At 37.4% G+C, this 18,736-nt stretch overlaps 1 protein-coding gene across 1 annotated transcript in view; it reads right to left on the bottom strand.

Moving 5' to 3' along the window:
• thsd4 (thrombospondin type 1 domain containing 4) overlaps positions 1-18,736 on the bottom strand; it is a 39,858-nt gene that overhangs the window by 11,285 nt on the left and 9,837 nt on the right. The window lies entirely within an intron of this gene.

Below are 18,736 nucleotides of genomic sequence, written 5' to 3'. Positions count from 1 at the left end.
AGTTATTACAGGAGAAAGGTCATAAAAGTGAAACACAAAACCATGCCATGCTATAATTTAGAATTTACAGGATGTGCGAACGAGCCAGTGCCTTATTTATTTTCCCTCCACTTTAGGGTGTGAGTTTTATGTGCCACATCAATTGTAGCAAATTACAGGAAAGCTGGGTGTAGTAAAAACAAAACAGTTAACATCAGCACTCCATAATCAGGAGTAAAACCAGCAAACTGTGTAAACAGGTGGTCAAAGAACCAAAATGTGTTTCAGTAAGCCACCATTCAGTCAAACAAGCAGACTGCTGTAGCCTTTTATCTGAATTTTTTATCTGCTTAATAAAACAACCATGCTTCCCCTTTAGGACTGAAGCTGTATTCCCACAATAGCAAGAAAAACAATAAATAAATACATTTTAGACAACAGCTCCGCCAACACAGACTGGATTCTGCGCTTGTCACATGGCCGCAAGGTGGAAAACCCAACTCAACCGACAAATGAGACAAACAAATTTACAGGACGTGTATCATAACTCGCGCAATTTTTGGCCATCTCAGCGGATTTTGCTGTTCTTAAGCTGCGATAAATCTGCAGCAGACGTGTGGCAGAACAGGCATACAGCAACAAGACCATAAACAGGTGGCGAGAGGTAGAGTGAAGGAGAGATGGAGGCAGGAAAAGGTGATCTGAGCCAAACGAGGGAAGCTGAAAAGGAGAAGCTGGCTTTCTCCCTCTCTCAGCATTACTCTCTATTTTCAGCCAAAGCAAACATGAAGTGCCCACTTTCACAAAGGAAATAGTAAACGATGGAAATAGAGAGAGGTGTTGAACAGCTGAACACTTCTGTGTTACAGTATATTGTGGCACAACGTGGAGCTGAATAAAGACAGGATCACATCGTTAAACATAACAGTTTTGACACAGCGAGCGACGGCCACGTTTTATGACCTCTTTCTACAGATCAGCGCAAATGAAACGGCTCTTTAGTTTGCCCGATGAATGAAGCACGAGGTAAAACACAGCAAGGTCCTTTTACATTGCTGGCCAGCCACATTTAATTGCATGTCTGGTAAAGATGAGTAAAAAGTCCTAAAATAAATTAGTCTTTAATTGCTACAGCAAATACCACATTCATGTACAGTCTCTCTGGTGTTTAATGTGGTGTGAATGTGTTTTTCTACATGCAAATAAATTTTATGGCAGACCAGGATGCCTGCCATGTCAAAGTTAAATCTCTGTCTATTCTGACTAAAGCAGACGGTTCCAGTTAAAGACTTTGCAGAGTTTGGTAAACTCCACACATTTATGTTTATGACAGAAGGACAAAGTAACACTTTTTCTGACGTAACTCCCAACCGGCCAGTTGCCATGTTGACGGCAGTCTTGCCATCATTTTGATTTTGCACTGTGGAAAATAAATGTGGGAACTCATCCAGTCCAGGGGCCTGAAGTTAGAGCAAACTGCCATCTGCATCACAACATACTGATACCCAGGCAAAACTAGAAAGTCAAAAGTGGAGGCTTCTTGAAATTAGTATTAATCGATCAAGTAAATTACAGCAATATACTTTTTTTTTTTTTAAATATGATATTATGCAACTAAAATACATTTACAAAAGGTAAAAGTATGTTTACATATATTTACCTTGGGTGCCAATAAATGTGTCCAGCACAGTGAGCAGCTACACAGGAGCAAGAAACAACTCAAATGAAATATCTAGTTTGAAATATCTACTGAGCATTTGAATGGATTCTAAGAAAAATCTCTACAGCATGAAGCTATCACAGCATAAAGCCACGGGCAATCGTGTGGTAGTTGTGGTTGGAAATGATGATTCATGCTGTACAGTTGTTATTTTCCTTTACAAATACAAATCCAGCTCTAGGCCCCATGATGTCGAAGAGTATAATCACACACCGTCATCACTGCTGTCCTCATTTACAGCTAATCAGCCACAAAGAAACATTAGTCCTACCACAGTTTAAATGAATGACCAATCATGTGCAGCAGTTATGGTTGGAAAATGTGATATGATATTTACTCTTTTCATTTGAAACATAAACACTTAAAACCATCCTTCTTGATTCCAAGGAGTCATTTAAGAGCACAACTTTTAACAGTTTGATGTGCTGCTTTCAGCTACAGTAAAATACATAAAAATCTGTTAGAGCCTCGGTTGAAAAGCAACTTTTTTCAACACATTCCTATTATCTATCTCTCTGTATATCTGCTTATCCTTGCATGGCCATTGGGGTCTGAAGGGGGAATGTTCAAACTCCATAAAGGAAGATCTCAAATTCTGGGTTCATTCCCAGAATTTGTTGATTTATTGGGTATTAGGTGAAAATGAAAGGAACTCAATTGGCACCACTGTGTGAGTAATTTCATCTTAGTGTAAATAGAGCTGTTCTGTTAGAGATCCTTACAAAACAAACAGCATCATTAAGACCCAGGAACACACCCAACAGGTCAGGGATAGAACTATGGAGAAGTTTAACGCAGAGGTAGATGATAAAATAATATTTTAAGCTTCACAGTTCAAACCATTATCCTACAACAGAAAGAGTACAACTACTGACTTACAAAGACATGTCCTCTAAGCGGTCATGGGGAGCATTACCACACCAACTAATAGTTACTCTGGAGGAGTGTCAGGAATCCACACTGCAAGTGGGAGAATGTGTTGACAGGACAAATATGGTCTTTATATAAATGTGGTAACAAGAAAGCTATTTTTTGAAGAAAGCCACGAAAGACACCGTTTGGAGCTCAAGTTGAATGCCTTGGGACATGTTGGGAGGAGGACCACAAGCATGAACGATGATCTGGTGAGAAAGGAGGTAAACAAAACCTTTTGGCTTGTTTGTGAATTCTATGTGTGACGGAGAAAGAAAATTGCACATCACCATGTACACAGCATCCCCACGGTGAATCACTGTGGTGGTGAATTTCAAAGTGACATGGTTGTGGAACAAATTGGGCCAGTCTGGGAATTTCAGAAATTGCTGATCAGCTTTGAGTTTCCACACAGAACCATCTTCTCTTGTTCAAGAAGAATGGTTTGAAAAGCAGAGCGTGTGTGTGTGTGTGTGTGTGCACCTAATGTTAATTGTTACGCTCCACGTGGATTCTTTTTCTTTTTGGGAAGGATCATCCCAAATAACCAAGAAAACAGAGTTAAAATCATCAGTCCAGTTTGTTAAAGTCAAGTAGCAACAACGTGTAGAAAAAAAACAGATAAATAGTTCACAGTTTTCAGCGCTGGACGACTGTCATGAGCCCTTACGGGAAAGCACAGAGTGGCCCAGAACAATAATATTCTACTCCTTCTACGTAAGTTTGTGCTTGTAGCATGACAAGGAAGATCAGGAATGGAGACACAAAACTGGAGTTTCTACCTAAAATCTGGAGGATCACTGTAATTCCCCTCAACTAAGCATAAGGAGTCCCAGTACATTTGATTCTCCGAAATAACTAGAGCCATGAGACTCCATGAGAATTTAACAACCCAGAAAGATACTCCTCATTTGTTTGACAGGAGCATACATGCAAGAAGGATATGGAATGCAATTTGTCCCTGAATAATCTTTCTTTCAAATTGTCAGACCTTCCCTCCGGACTGGCAAATTCAGCCTTAAGTGTGAAGCCATGGAAGCGAGGCATAGCCGGTGTCAGAAGAACCCATGAGCACGTGCGACTGTAGTTCAGGTAAAATGTTGCCAGCTCCTATATGCCTGAATATTATTTTTAATAACTACTGAGTCAGCTTTCGAGTCTTGGATTTGCTTCTCTCCAGTGAGGGAGAACAACAGATTTTTTTTTTCATCCTCTCTCTATGGGTGGCTTTGTCATGGGCTAATAAAAATGGTTCTGTTTTTAGTGGAAGTAAAACGTGGTTTTTATAGCGTCACTAAAGCCCAGCCTTCATCTGGATGTGGTTATGTGCGTCAGGATAGTGGAGTTGTCTCCAAGTCAAGATGTGAACCCAGAAACCATCAACCAAAGTGAATCCTGGCAGGTTTCCACACGAGCAGATGATTTTTAAACTCGTTGCGTTCCGAAGTCTTTGTTAGACAGGGATTCAAACACACGAGTCAGTAAAGATTTCATCTCCTCTCAGGAAACAAAACAAGTCTTTTTAAATTGGACATGGTTGCTGTGAAGGACTTTGGGTTTTGTTTTCTTTTATATATAGGTTTATCCGGTCCAAAGTTTAGCTCTGACAGCACTTCCACTGCAGCTCTGACTTTACAATAGATCTTGTCAAAGGCGTCTCCAAACCCAAAGCTTTATTGAAATGTAGCTCTCAAAATGCATTTCCTCCCTTACAAATTTGTTCTGTTTTGATTTTTATTGTCACATTTAAATATTTCAGCTTAGAAAATAAATTTTAATATCAGACATAGTAAATATAATAAACAGCTGAGGGAAGCACATTGCTTCAGAAAGCACTAGAAGTACAGCAGGGACATTTTAACCACCGTAAGGTACCAAGTATTTTTTGCAACCCTACTTTAGGCCTTCTAGTTGCCTGGCAGCTAATGCAAATGCATTAACTGGATGTTTGTACTTTTTGAATGGTCTGGCTTTTGTCTGCTTAATTTGCTAACGATTTATAAGTTGTACCAGACTGCAGGCCTTGTGCCAGTTTATTTTTGGCAGCCGTCATATTTAAAAGTGCAATAGTACAAAAGTAAAAAAACTACAACACCAACTGTCTTGAAAGACAGATATTAGCGGCAAAAGACTTTAGCCTAGGAGAATCCGAAAATAACACAAGAGCGTTGTTCCCATAGACTTTTAGACTTTTAAAAGTTTAAAAGTCTTTTAGACTTTTACTGGGACTTTTAGAAGGCCCAGTAAAAGTCCAGAACTGGATCTAATTGGAGAAGTTAAGGCAAATCTTTCTTTTTTTTTTTTTTAAATAGATATTTACAGATGCTATCCATCAAATTTGACAGAGCTTGAGTTATTTTGAGAAGATGATGCCGACATACCCAAAGAGATATGCAGCTGTAACTTCTATTCTGTCCAATTAAATACAGATTTGCATTTGTAAAAACAAAAACGAAAAAGGCAATTCCCTTTCTTTTCTGTTGACCTATCACATAAAATGTAAACAAAATACAAAATGTTTGTGGTTGTGTTTTGACAAAATACTTAAAGGATCAATGGGTGAGAATACATTTGCAAGACACTGCACATAAATATTTGCCGTTTTATATCATATTATATATATACTTTGGTATATATATATATGTATATATATATATATAAAAAACAGGTCAATGGTCCTGTTTTGAACAATTTTGTTCCCACGAAGAAAAAAAAAGGTTTTTATTGTTCAAACAAACTGCATTTGGTGGTACTCCTCGGGAAGGGAACTGGATATTGAAAAAGAGGTGGAAAAATACTATCGGAGCAACTTGGTAATTTTATTTATTTTTTTTTACTAAAGACTAAAGTGGTCATGCATTTACATGAATGTGCAACTGTTGCTGCTGCGTAATTAAAAGGGTCTTGAATCCTCACATACAAAGCTTAAATAAAACCATAAGGAAAGTGAAGGCAGGACTGACTGTGGTTTACACCTAAATGTCTTTTTGGATCTGAAACAGAATGATCTGCGGCTGACAGACACTTCCAGTCCTGGCCTGAAATCCAGACTTGCAGCAGCAGCTGCAACACCAGCATCCAGATGTGGACAGCTGTCCTGGCCCATACACAACAATACAAACTACAGTTATGTCTAATACAATCTACCATATATTTCTCTTACTCCTCTCTCTCCTTTCTAAACATATCATGTTTAATCTTCAAAGCACATGTATGATTTTGGTCAGTGGCTTACAGACAAAAGAATGCCATAAGATAGACTTGTTGCCAGTCCAAAGCACTAAATAATAGTCTGCTTCTTCATACTTGTAGGTTTGACAGAAATGCTGTTTTATGACATTTCTGTTTGATGTGTTGGAAGCCAAGTGTTGAGAAGACATAACAAGACTGGATATTTCTCTGGACTCAGCTTGCATTCCACCACTTTGCAATAGCAGTTCGAGTTAAAAATGAGAAGCTGCCTGCTTGAGTCTTTTTACACAAATAACTCTTCTCGCTACATGCCGCCAAACTTAATTCTATGAAAAACACAATGAAATTGAAGCAGGACATGCATAAAACGATGGCTTCCCAGACTGAAAACAATGTGGTGATTCAACCTCCCAAGTCTAGATCCACATAAATCCACACTGGGTTCCCACTAGAACTTCATAACCTGCATTTTGGCAGGTGGCCTTTCATCTTATTAACAGATAGTAAAAGGACAAATTAAAACTGTGAGAGACGGGGAATGCTAACTCCTCCATAAAATATGTTCCTGTTTTGAATTTCATTATCTTGTATATTGATGTTTTATTTCTCTTGTAAGGTTTTAATGAGGTTTTGAAATAAATGTGTGATTGATCTGAACAATGTGGGAGGTGTAGAAAGGTATTCTGAAACAGTGCGCAGAAACTCAAGACCTGAGCTTATTTTGAAGAGGACTATCTGACAGTCATGATGTGGATTTCAAAAGCACTTTAGAGGCTGGTAAAAGTATTTAGTAAGAAGCTGATAAAGTTGTTACAGGTCAGCTTTAGCTTTAAGATCATCTGGAAATGTGATACTGATTTAGGGTGGCTTCCAAAAAGAGGATACAAAGCCAATATAATCCCAGTGACAAGGAATTTACAAAGGAGTTGACTTCAACCAGAATTCACTTTACTACTATCTGACAAACACATAGGCAAAAACACTTTTTTAAATATATATTTTTTTCCAATTTGGCTTTGAATAACTTTTATCTGAGAGACAAGATTATGAGCTTAGATTTTGATAAGGAAGAAATAAAAGTCAGTTCACTTTGCTACTGCCATCTGCCCCCCACATGCTGAGATGCAGCACAAATTTAACTGGCTTTAATGAGCAAGGGTAGTCATCTCTGTCTTTCCTTCAAGTCAGCACTTAATGATTCAGGGTGAGCATTTCACCCTGACCAATAAACAATGCTACCAGTCTTAATGTGAAACATGTACTGTGCTTTTCTTGTTGCACCTAATTGTTTGGAATTCAATACCTTTTTTTTTTGTTTTTTTTACATCAAACGGATACCAGACTTAATGCAAAATGCAGTTTTCAAATTCTGTAATTTTGGTCAGCTTTTCAGAATCGTTTTTAAGAAGGTTTTCAAGGATGAACATCATTTTCAACGTCACACAGAGTATCTCAATCAGCCTCAAGTCCAAGCTTTGACAAGGTTGACAAGGTCAGCCCAGACCATGACTTTTGTGATTCTAAAGCAATTCAACGTCTGATTTTCTGGTCAGCTTCACATCATTGTCCCCCTGAATAAAAGGAGGCACACTTTTCAAAAAGGTTCCACTTTTATGAAGTCAGTGCAAAGAATATTTTCCTAAAAGTTAGTCCGGCACTACTCACACTAACTTCTAACAATAACTTTGTTTCTCATCTCATCTTGAAATTATCCAGCTTTCCTTTTTTACTATGACAAACAGGTTCTATATGAAATCTTAATTTTCCATGGTTGGCAACAAAGACATGCAGTGTCTTTCTCTAAAAATTTATTCAAGTGAATTATTAAACAATACAGCCCATTTACTTTTGAGTAGCTTTATCTAAATAAATGCAATCCTTATATTAAGACAACTTCTTTGTTGTTTTGGTCTGATGTTAAAATTTCTTTCATTATCTGAAAGAAATCCTTAAGGGGCAAAAACGTCTCACTGGGCAGTATGCAGTAAGTAGACCACTAAATGAAGAGCTTATGCTTTTGGAGATTACAGATCATATTCAGATATTCACAATTTTTTGTATAAACAATATATGCAAAAAGTATTGTTTTAACTCTCATGAGCAAATTGATTCAAAGCCATCAGAGAAATGTGCCAAAACTGCATATAATTTCACAGGAGACATTATATATGTTTTTTAAAGTATTAAATCAGCCCAAAAATACAACAAGACGTGCTGTTTAGACTTGTTTTGCATCTACAATTTGTAAGATAACTCACACATTTATTCAATTTGCTCCTTTCCCTCAGATTTAAGTCCTGGCTCTGGTATGATGGAAACACTAACTTGCAGACTAACAATGGTCTACAACCACAGCACAAACCCAGGTTTGGTGTTTTGTGTAGCAATCATCCAACCTTCTGTTCTCCACAACAGAGCTTTGTTCAAAATCAAAACTGAGGAATGTTAAACCAAACGGCCCGTTTTCACGAAACACAAACAGGCTGGGGTTCATTAATGGAGAACTCACAAGACATGAGCTGAAGACAAAACAATTGCAGCCATGATTCCAGCTAAGTCACAAGTACTGTGTGTGCCGTTTTAAAGACAAATCCCCCCCACCCCGGTGTCCTGCATGCTTTCCTGAGTACACACTGTGGGCCATTTACCTTTTTTGTAAGAGGAGTCTTCAGGAGAGGTAAAACCTTTTCATCCCAACAGAAGAACAAGACGTCATCCACACCACAGACTGTCCTGAGTACGTGCCAGTGTGTCTTCATTTGAAGGCTCCACCGATAGTAAAATACTCAGAAACAGCATGCAGTGAAGTGAATCTTCAGCCAATGAAATGGATTGAGTTTCTCCTGACAGAAGCACTCTCATATGGATGGTCAGTTTTAGTAACATGACAACAGAAGAGTCTCCATTTGCTGAAGGTTTGATCCCTAAACGTAGCCGGATATTGGCTATATTATATAAAAGTGATCTCCAAATTCTGTTGGAGATCCAAAAATAGCTCCTTTTAGTCAATGTTTTGCTCATTTCTGTGTGTTTTATTACCAAAATACAGCAGCTACCCAATGAAGCCTCAATATTAAGTAACATATTTGTCACCAAACAGATTTTTATATTAAAACAGATCCAGAGGCTGTTAACAAGCGGTGCCATTGTCGAATGAGGTTGGGCATCCTTATCATGACCTTGGTGCTTGATAGGTTCACATAGCAGCCTCAGGTGTCCCACAATGCATTTATTCTTCAGCAAACACAGCTCATCTGAGCTGGTATCCCGAGTACATTTGTTAAGCTCCAGGACTCACTGGCTCTTCCAGTTGGAGAGAAATATAATCCCACAAGCAGCCAGTGAATGTTCTGTGGAAAAATAAACAGCTCAGAGAGCAAGAAGAGCCAGAATCAAAACAGCAATACTGTAAATGCTTCCACTCAATAGCTGGACCACAGGATCACAGGGTTGCAATAACAGACACTGTCCAGTATGTTTATAACACTAAGAGCCTGGCAATAAGAGAGGATTCATCTTGGAGCGATGGATACGACACCAAAACTTCCGGAACCTCCAAGACAATCTCACCCAGAGCAATGCCTCAACTGTTATAATCAGACGCTGAGCGACAATGGGAATCCCCGTTCTCCCTCAGGTTCCTCCTGGACCCAGCAGAGGTGATCCTACCTGCGACCGCGGCTTCCCCTGCACATGCACGTGGAGGCAGACAAGCAGCAGCAGAGCCACTTCTGACAGCATCCTCTCATGTGGCCACAAAAATGCTCACGAGTCTGATGGCTGCTTCCGTCTGTTTCTTCCTCGCCTCTGTCGCTCTGACAAAGCCAAAAAAAAGAACCTTCTCACTCCAGAAGTGATCTCTGCAAGCTACTGCCGTAAAATGAGCAGGGGGAGGTGCAGCTGGGGGATAAAGAGGGGCATTTTCTTTAGAGCAGAAAGAGTAAAATGAATTTGAAGGGAGGAAAATACGTGTTACAGTTACTCCTGACATTAAATTGGAAGTCAGAAAGGAAGCTATGTGGAAATTTTCCATGTGGGATGAAAGGGAGGAAGGAAATTTTAAAAGCATAACCTCAGCAATTAAAATATGTGCAACTGGCTGGTGGCCAGGCTATCTTCAGAGGATTCAAACAAATGTAAACTCTAAATCAGAAATTATCTTTAAGGTTGTTTCTCATTCTATGAAAGCAAAACACAATAAAGATTGTGCTAAAAATGGAAACATGCTAAAAAGGTAAAACATATTTCTGTCAACACATAAGTAAAACATTGATCATTTTTGCTCCATAATGCAGGCAGTTAAAAAACCCCCCATAAAAATCACATAGCTTACCAACTGCACCCAATTTGGTCCACAACATTAATTCTTAAAAGTCAGAGCAATGTAAACTTAAATTGGCCCTTGATCCTGAGATCAAAGGCGACTTTCAGCTAATATAAACTGTCAGATTGCAACAATAATAACACTGTTCGGTGTAGAGGTTGTTTGTGGATGACAAAGACACCTCGTTACCTACTTTGCCTATTTATTTTTATGGCAGTGAGATATTTTAAAAGTGATGTCAGTGAAAGAACACAAATGTAAGAAACCATTTAAAAGGAGAGAGAGAGAGAGAGAGAGAGAGAGAGAGAGAAAGACCATTAGCAGATAACAAGAAGGCTGAAGTCATTAGGTTTATCATTAGATGTATGTATAAGAACCAGGGGAACCTTAGAGATGTCATAACTTTGTTTCTACAGAAAATGACTTTTTTGAGAATTGACCTGGAAAGGCATACCACATCAGTCTGCAACAATTTGAAGAGTTCATGCTCCAGAAAGCTACATCTGTCATGGCTGTGAGTGGCAGAAGTTCAGCAAGATATGTTTGCAACCGCTGAAGAAATATAATGGTAACTAAGTAAAAAACTGTCAGTGAGCAAGTGCATCACATTCCCACTGCTAAGTCTGCAGCGTTTGCAAACTTCACTATAAAAATGAGTACTGTTGAACTAAAATGACAACTACTGGAGTAAAATGAGATCTGACACCTTAAGACAACATACACAAATCTACTTTTCAATCTTGATTTTTGGTAAGAAACTGCTATATAAAATCAGCATTGTTAAATTACTCACTGAAACTTACTCAAATGTTTTTAATAGTTGGACAAGAAGAAATTTCCCAAAAACTGTATTAGGTAAAGCAGGTATGTGAGTGAACATTTGAGTAAGAATTTGTTAAGTTTTGTACAAATGATTTGCTTTGGACTTTAAATGGATGTCTGTTTTTACTGTCTCTAAATAACTAAAACTACACCCAAATATTTACTTGGCAATAATATATAACATTTATGTCAGTTAGTTTCTTAGTGAATCACCTATCCTCAATATTGGGTATTACTCTGTGTAACTACTGTGCAAATCAAACAGACTTGGAGCTTTTTAATGCAAAGATCTTTTTTTAATTTTATTCCACACATGCAACTGGCTTGACTTATGCTATTTGCTGGAACAGAGCCAGCATGAGACACAGACACACTCACACGCGCGCACACACACACATGAAATCCCACATGGGGTATCTGCAGGATGCAGAATGACAACTGTATTTTCAGCTGCAGTCATATAAAAGGGGAAGGTCCCTTTTCAGCAACCGATCCATCACAGTCGCAGTACCGGCATTGTCCTAGTCTTCTGAAAAATCAGAGACTAGTGAGTGTATGCCGGGCGGGGCCACACCAACGCTTCAGCACACCCTGGGGTCCATGTGTCTGTCTATAGGTGGGCCAGCCCAGAAGCAACCTTGGCTCAGGACGCCTGATCCTCCCGGTCTCCAGCCCACACATGCTAGAATGCTGCAGGTGTTCTCAACATTACTGAGCTTTGTCGAGGTCCAGTTGACTCACACTCTTACAGTTACTGAGGGATGTTTCAGTGTGAAGCTCATGAGGAAAGCTATGATGACTGCAAACATGTTTTTGGCAACAGTGACTTGCTTGTAAATGAGAGAACTCAACTTGAATCCCATAACTCAACTGGACTTAATCTTTCAAACCGAAAGACAATAAAACAGTATTACAACCTTCCTGAAGCATGTGCTTAAATCTCTCACAGAGAGCCAACCAAGTTTTCCTCAATTATTACTTTTAAATCCTTTACATTTAGTCAACTTGACAAAATCCTGAAAACAGGAGGACGCAGAAAGAGAAGACATAATTTTTGTGCATCTGGGATACATATTAGTCAAGCAAGACCAGACATGTAGGTCCCATGATTGTTTCCCTCAAGCAAAGTGTTTTGACTGAAGAAGGGAGGATAGAAGAAGATGGCTAATGAATAAAGCAGGTCAGGAGAAGAACACTGATAGGAGGGACAAGGTGTGTCTAAGAAATCCTTCTGTGTCTATTCATCTCTGGCTTGAAACTAAAAGTTTTTTTGTACCATAACAGAAGTAATGAGGTTTTTCCAAATAATACCTCACTAAAAACACTCATCGTTCTGGCTGTTTTATTATAATAACTATGTATGAATCCAATTATCACAGTTTTGATGGAACTCTAAGACTAAAGCACGTTTTGATGTGGAGTGCATTATGTGTGAAATTGCTGGATATCATGAGCGGGTCTTGAATTTTAAAGTAATAAATACTCAAAGCACATGTACAACAGCACAAAAGTGTGGCTGAGTGGAACAAGCTGGGTTCCCACAAGCTGACCAGATCTGGATTCTGAAGAAGGTCTTATCACCAAGACAATCTGAGAACACAAATCCCAGACAGATGTGACGGTTTCTCTGGCATAGCATACAAAATCGGTAGAACCAACCAGCCATGAAATGGCTCCAGGAAACCTTTTAGAGGCTAATAGGTACAGACATTTTGTAATTATATATTTCAATATACAATAGATCCAATGGACAGTGGACTCCCGCAGTTCAGTTCAGTATTAGCAGATTTTTTTTGTGGAACATAACTCCAAATTATGCATGGAAAATTTGCCTAGTCGCAAATGTTTTCATAGAGCATAAATATTTGAAAGAAAATGCAGCTTGGGAAACTGAAATATCGAGACACATGCTACTTGACATGATTTTTGATGGCATTTGCAAAGCAGCCAATCCAGGAGTGCCATTCATTTTCTTTTTTGCTGATTAGGATTTTAGCCACATGCAAAATACACTGATTCACGACACTGCAAAAAATATATTTGAAGGCAATAGTAACTTTCTCACGTTATTCAGAGTATTTCATGATGATCTCAAGCAAACGAAATAACAGTAAAGCTTTTATAACCAAGCCAAAAAAACTGCTTGATAAAAAGAGATAGAGATACCATCACTGTCAATAAATTTAGTTGTGTGTTATAATGTGTTATTTAATCTTTAAAATTGTGAATAATACTGCTCCTTCGCCACTGAAAAACTTTGTCTAGCTCTGCTCTGAGCAGACAACCGGGAGCTCCAATTCCATGAGGTGTAACGACTGCAGAAAACCGAAACGTAGCTCAGCATTTGCAGAGACAGCTTTCTCATTTAAAGGGATTAAAGAATGGAACAAACTCCCACAAAGTCTTAGACTTTCTGCTGACCTGAAGGACTTTTCACTTAATGCCAGGAAAGCATTATTAGAAAACAAGCAGTGTCAGAACTGAAATTTAAAACTGTAATTTAAGGCATTTGATTCTGTCTAATTGTGGTAATTTCGTACAATGATTGCAGACAAGGTATGTGTGGACATTAAATGTATTTTGTATGATTTTAGACTGTTGTAATTAACCCACCTGCTAAGGGACTACAAATAGAAACCTGTTAATCTGGTGCAAAACATCTTATTTTAATATGAATATTTTTGCACATTGTCCCAGCTAAAATAACTAAACAAACAAAAAAAAAGAACTAAAGAACTAAGGTGGCTTAGACAGAAGTGAAAGAAAGAAATCTGAGTCTAATTTACTGCCCTCAGAACCACATTTGGCAGACATTTAGTTCAGAGCCACATCTTTATTTCTAAATTTAATTTTAACTATCCATTGGCACGACTTTTTGAAGCAGATGCATGACATTTTACCTTGCTATGTTGCTTTATTGTCTTAATAGTTTTGGGTTGTTAAATGCTCACCTGGTAACGTGCATTGCAAATTAGCTAAGGCTATTACTTTTAAAAGCGATCTGCTTTTGATTACTTAACACTTGTCACTATGCAAATAAACAATAAAGAAGAAAGAAAGATGTTGCTGGCAACCTAACTAAACCTCATACCGAATGCATCTTAAGGAGTGATTTTCCACGCACCAAGTTCTTAATTTGTTTTTATAGATTTTAAACTGGCTTCATGTCAGGTGATTGATTGGACCCCTCTTGTGTAATTGGCTGCATGGCTGGGATAACCATGTTTAGTTTACAGCTTCTTATTAAGACTGTCCCAGGATATTTTCCAGTTAATCCTTCCTTTGGTTATACAAGGTCTACCCTTACCTTATGCTGAATATGCAGCATCCCAAATTATGACGTTCTAACCTCCAAACTTCACTGTTGGTATACTGCTTTACCCAGTGTCAATTCTCCTCCAAACATTGTGTGTGCAATGACTTTTATAGAGTTCAACTTCAGCAACAAGGCATTTCAAAGTGCTTTACATCATAGAAAAAAAAAACAAAGTCATAGAACACAGTCAACAACATTACATTTTGCTGTCATTACACATCAGATTATTGGTTAATCTGATGTGGAATCCAATGCTAGAGTCCACATCAGATGTGCTGATGTGGACTCCAGCACATAGTTTTTCAATTAAAAAACTTTCTCTATTAATTTCAACTCCAGTTACTAAGTATCTTTCTGTGTGTGGCATTTGGATCTTGGACAACTCTTCTGATCAATCTTTGGCTCATTTGAACACTCAGCTGTTTCAAAACGTCTGTAGCCAATGCCATCATGTTCTCTAGCAATGAGATTGCAAACACTTCTAAATATGTCTTAGGCTTTACCAACTATGACATGCTTTTAGTCTGTTAGCTTGGTAATCTGAGATCACAGATTAAACCATTTGATGGTAATTTGCATTAATTGGGAGCCAGATTGCTTTATATGAAAGATCGATTTTCAGTTTTCTTGGTTTGCTATGTCTTTTGGGTCTCATTTTATTAATGCGTTCAATTCCTATTTGTATTCATTAGACATCACACAAAGCTTAATTTAGGGACTAATTACTTTCAAATTATTTGTAAGTGTGAGATACTTGGGTTCTTCTGACACCTGTAAATCTGATATTAATAGCCTCATTGCAAATGCGGCTATAACCCACATGAGAATACAACCCACAACTACATTTTGGATCACATGGAAACATGTGCAAGAATGATAATGCATGCATTGAAATAGACAGACCACTGACATTCTAAACAAACTGATGACGCAAAAGAAAAAAAATCTCCACAGCCTATTAACACACAGCTACTCAACAGCTACTCACAGCTACTCAACAAGCTAATTAGTGGCAAGAGTCAACTGCCTGAAAAGAACCGCTGTTGACACTGTACTAAATGCACAACCACATCTGTAAAGAATGTTCGTATAAGTCACTGTGGAGGTTACTGCTTGCTTTTGTCTTGGTCAGGAGTCACCTTAAATGAAAACGATCTTAAGTACGAATTATTGAGGTAATAAAAAGAAAGAAAAAGATGAGGAACCAAAATACCACAGTGCACAACACAAATGTTGAGAAGTGATATTAAATATGTGTAAGATAACAATAAAATAATTCAATAGGAACTGAGATTTTCAAAAATTGTAGATTTATAAGTACAATGATGAAAATATGAATCTCAATTAAAGGTGTATCAAGCCATCTTGACAGTGAGATAAAACAATTTAAATCTCTTTCTGTTTAAAAAAAAATTAAAAACATTATGAAGAAGCGATATGGCATTGAATTAGGTGATGTTTTGTTGTGTATTTTTCGTGCATGTGTATTTTTTGCATGCGTTTCCTGTGTATTTCAAACATGGCCGTAATAGTCTTCTGAGTTGAATAGCCAATATTCTCTTTATTTAAATTGGGGTGGAGGGCAGATATAAGTTTACACTTCTTTCAGCTCCTTTTTATTCATATTTTTGTTAGTTATTACATTAATTATTCAGATTTATTTTGAGTGCATGAAATGAAACATAAATAAATGGATAAGAATTTGGGGAAAATGTGTCATTTCAGTGTAAAATTCAAAGGGATGTGAGAGTATTGTCATCACAACTTTTGATTTTCTTTCCTGTTTTATTCCTTTTAGGTTTAATTTCCTGTGTCTGAAGAAGAGGATGAGAGTTTGTGCTGATATTAACAGTTTAAAGTGACTTAGGCTGGATTTAGCTGAGCTGCCAAAAAATGTTCAGGAAATGGAAGTCCACAGACATTTGCCCTTCCTGTTATTATAATGTCACATATGGTGTCACACCTACACTCAAAACACTGCTAGGTCATTTCTTTAACTTAAAATATTTAGTTTGTGCTGTTAGAATAAAAGTCAGACAGTTTCAACCGCAAAATGTGACCATGTTTGTTTCACTAGAGCAAATACCAAACAGGAGCCAGAAAGACATTTAAAATGCTTCCTTGTTGTGTTTTCACAAATAATGCAGGTTTCAAGAATGTCCATTTCTGTTTTAAGCAAATTTCTGTTTATTGAATAATTTTTCAGTTTAGTTTATGTTTTGAACTGAGACTCACGAAGAAAAACCCAGGCATATAATTTGGTTCCAGTAGGAAGTTCCAAAGCCCCAGTGCTGTCCTTGGCATCATTAATAATTTATGGTCAGCAAATCTTGGTTTGAGTATGTGTTTAGGAATGCGTAGTAGAAGTTATTTTTTACATTTTGATAAATACCAAAGGAAGGAAAAAATCACAATATCACAAAATCCACTGCATGTTTAAATGGAATTACAATAGATTACATTTGTTTAATTTATATTGTATGAATGATGCAAAAAACAGCATGATAAGGTGTTGGTTAGTTGCTAGTTTGACTATTTAACCATGTCCATCAGGTGGGAGGATGACTGGTTTCTTGATATATTATTTTTAGATTTCTACAGCCCAGTTAACTACAGCACATAGCGTGAGAAAATGCTAAAAGTTTTTTTCTTTTTTTAAGTTATTGTAAAATTCAGTATCTTTATGGGAATTCAGTGCAGTAACAATGTGGAACCAACTTCAGGAACATCAATGGAGATCTCATCAATTGTACATGCATTGCTCTTTCTCAGCCAGAAGGAGGCCCAGCTCACAAGGTTAAACACTCTTCTATCCCCCAAAGAAAGACTTTATGAGCTGGAAAAGAGACCAGCAGAGGTGTGTGGGTGGAAAACAAGTGTCTGACCCACAGAGATGGAATATCTGAGCTTGCTGGAGAAGGACAGGTCACACTGAAACAGAGAGTATTAATAAAGGGTCAATATCAGCTAATGAAGTTGAAGCCAAAAGGAGAGATTAATCTTTCATCTCCAACACATCTTAACATCATCTTGTCCCAGTTGTTCTTCAATATCTCTAACTTTATGATGCAAGTGGATTCAGCTCTAAAGTAGAAGCTGACCTATCATAGTGTATCCAGAGAATGATGGCTTCTGCACAAAGCAAAGAATCAAACATCTCATCAGTGAAAAGGAGGGCTTAATGCATCATTGTACTCAGCAGGTCATATAGAAGCAAAATGTAACATCGGAATTTCACAGAAAATCTAAATCAGTGGAGTTAAGTGAGTTTCTTGTGTCTTTCCACGCTGCAACTTTCTGTTGCCAATACTGATGCAATCATTTTTTTTACAAGGCAGTTTAATGGCACCGTTACTGAACACTAAATTCTTTGTAGTGTGACTCGCAGCTGCTGACAGTAAGTCTGTAGCAGTCTAAACGATGTCTAACACTAGATAATTGAGACATATATATTTACAAAAAAATTACATTTCTGAAAAAAAAAAAACAAATTATTTGATAACCATAGATATGTGTGCAGAAATCAAGTCTAATAATAGCTCTGGTGGGACTTCTGGAAAATATAACAGCACTTATAGATTTTCTGCTTCTTTAAAAAGTGAATAATATTGAAAAAAAAAAGTATCCAGAAATTTTAGTTATTTACATGATGTTTGCTTTTACCACTGTCAAAAAATGCATACAGGTGACTCCAAGTTAATTTGTTGAGGATTAAATAGAAAACATGAAACGAGTAACTTAACATGGTTAAAACAAATTTATATTAAGTCATGTTTTGTTCAAATATTCATTATTTTTGACATTAAAGGGATTTATTGTCAATGATCAACAAAGAGAAGTGCACAATATAAAGTGGAAGAAAAGGAAACATGATTTTTAAACATGTAGGATGCATTTGTATCCCACAGCAACCTAAATTAATACTTTGTAGAAATTATTTTTCCTCCAATTATAGCTGCAGGTTTTCTTCAAGCTTTGCACAACATTTATATTTTTACCAATTTTTCTCTGCCAAATAGCTTAACCTCAGTCCGGCTGGATGGAGAATATCTGAAAATCAATTTTAATGTTTTGCCTCATTAACTGACCAAAGCCAGTTAGTGAATTATTTGAGGTTTAAGCTGCTGATTCCAGTGTGGACAAGTTCCAATCTTTATTGTATGAGTATGACACAAAATCATTTTGTTCATTTGTAACAATTTAACAATTAAACATGCCAAATGCTAAACAAGAAAATGTGAAGCAGGTGTCTTGGTAGAAACAGTAGTTTTCAAAATGAGGAGAGCGACACCTTTTTTTGTCTCTAATCTTCATGTGACTGTATGAAACCCAAAGCAAAGTGCAGCAAGCACCTCAGTCAGATTAGTTGGAAAGATCATTTGTTTGCAAAGCAACCTGACTGGATTTGCCACTTCAAGCCCACTGACATAAACGCATGACCATCTGCAGTGTGTAATGACGGACAGCCTTG

The sequence above is a fragment of the Poecilia mexicana genome, unplaced genomic scaffold, assembly GCF_051168715.1.
Source record: "Poecilia mexicana isolate PSO_F unplaced genomic scaffold, ASM5116871v1 scaffold_3, whole genome shotgun sequence".
In the NCBI taxonomy this organism is placed as follows: domain Eukaryota; kingdom Metazoa; phylum Chordata; class Actinopteri; order Cyprinodontiformes; family Poeciliidae; genus Poecilia; species Poecilia mexicana.
This window is presented reverse-complemented; position numbering and strand designations above follow the sequence as displayed.